We start from the raw sequence: 2,037 nt of genomic DNA, 5'->3' as shown, positions 1-2,037 counted from the left end.
ACGAAATAGACTTTAAACTAAAACTAATCAGAAGAGACAAAGAGGGCCACTTCATTTTGATCAAAGGAACAATGAATCGAGAACATATTACAATCATGCACATATATTCACTGAACTCTGGTGCACCCAACTTCATAAAAACAATACTAAAGGACTTTAAGACACAGATTAATCCCAACTAATTAATAGTAGGGGACTTGAATACCCCACTGTCACCATTAGATAGGTCAACAGGGCAGAGAGTTAACAGAGAGACATCTGAATATACCATATATCAAATGGACCTAACAGACAACTACCAAGTATTCCACTCAAGGACAAAAGGACATACTTTCTATTCAGCACCCCATGGAACCTTCTCCAAAACAGACCATATACTGGGGCACAAAACAAACCTCAACAAATACGTTTGCTAAAATACTAAACTTTTCCCTTGGAGCTATGTATTAGAAATAACTAGAACAGTGCTGCTGCTAGGCCAACATCACGTTCATAAACAGTCTCTAGATTAAACAACACACTCCTGAATGATGAATGGGTCAAAAGAGAAATTAAGAAATAAAAGTATTTCTGGAACTAAATGAAAAGGACAATACAACACAACAAAACCTCTGGGACATGCTGAAAGCTGTCCTTAGAGAGAAGTTTATGGCTCTAAGTACCAACATTAAAAAATTAGAAAGAACACAAATAAATGACTTAAAACTGCAACTCAAGACACTTGAAAAGCAACAACAAATGAAACCCAAACCCAGTAGACAAGAAGAAATAACAAAAATCAGGGCAGAAATTAATGAAATTGAAACAAAGAAAACAATACAAAGAATCAAGGAATCCAAGAGCTGGTTCTTTCAAAAGATAAACAAGACCACTAGCCCAGGTAACCAAAAGAAAGAAAGAGCTCCTCCAAATCAACAAAATCAGAGATGAAAGGAGAAACATCACAACAGACACCAGAAAGATACAGAACATTATAAGGGAATACTTTAAAAACCTATATGCTACTAAATTTGAAAACCTAAAAGAAATGGACAGATATCTAAAGGCATGGGAACCACCAAAACTAAACCAAGAAGAGATTAACAGCTTAAACAGACCCATAACACAAAAAGAAATTGAAACAGTAATACAAAACCTCTGGACTCAAAAAAAGCCCAGGACCACATGGATTTACAGCAGAATTCTATCAGACATTTACAAAAGATCTACAAACAATACTACTTAATTTATTAAAAAAGATAGAAATGGAGGGAGAATTTCCAAATTCCTTCTATGAAACCAGCATCACTCTAATACCAAAGCCAGGTAAAGATACAACCAAAAAAGAAACCTATAGACCTATATCCTTAATGAACATAGATGCAAAAATTCTCAACAAGATACTTGCAAACCACATACAGACACATGTCAAAAAGATCATCCATTATGATCAAGTCAACTTTATCCCAGAGATGCAGGGATGGCTCAATATACGTAAGTCAATAAACATCATAAGATTCAAAGAGAAGAACGGCATGGTCGTCTCAATAGATGCAGAAAAGGCCTTTGACAAAATTCAACATGCATTTATGTTCAAAGTCCTAGAGGGAATTGGACTGGAGGGAACATACTTCAACATAATTAAAGCCATATATAAGAAACTCACAGCCAACATCATTTTAAATGGAGAAAAACTGGAAGCATTCCCACTGAAATCAGGAGCCAGACAAGGTTGTCCACTGTCTCCACTGCACTTTAACATAGTGCTTGAAACTCTTGCAAGAACAGTAAGTCAAGAGCAAGAAATTAATGGAGTAATAATTGGAAAAGAAGAAATCAAATTATTCCTTTTTGCAGATGATATATAAGACACCAAAAATTCCACCAGAAAACTCCTAGAAATTAGTAGCACATTCAGTAAAGTGACAGGTTACGAAATTAATCTACAAAAGTCTGTAGCCTTTCTATATACCAGTAACAAGGAATCAGAGAAAGAGTACACGGAAATATTCTTCACAATAGCTGCAAAAAAATAAAATAAAATATCTCCGAATAAAC

The sequence above is a fragment of the Nannospalax galili genome, unplaced genomic scaffold (assembly GCF_000622305.1).
Source record: "Nannospalax galili isolate Female #2095 unplaced genomic scaffold, S.galili_v1.0 scaffold563, whole genome shotgun sequence".
Classification (NCBI taxonomy): Eukaryota; Metazoa; Chordata; class Mammalia; order Rodentia; family Spalacidae; genus Nannospalax; species Nannospalax galili.
The sequence above is the reverse complement of the archived record's forward strand: the minus strand, read 5'-3'. Positions refer to the sequence as shown.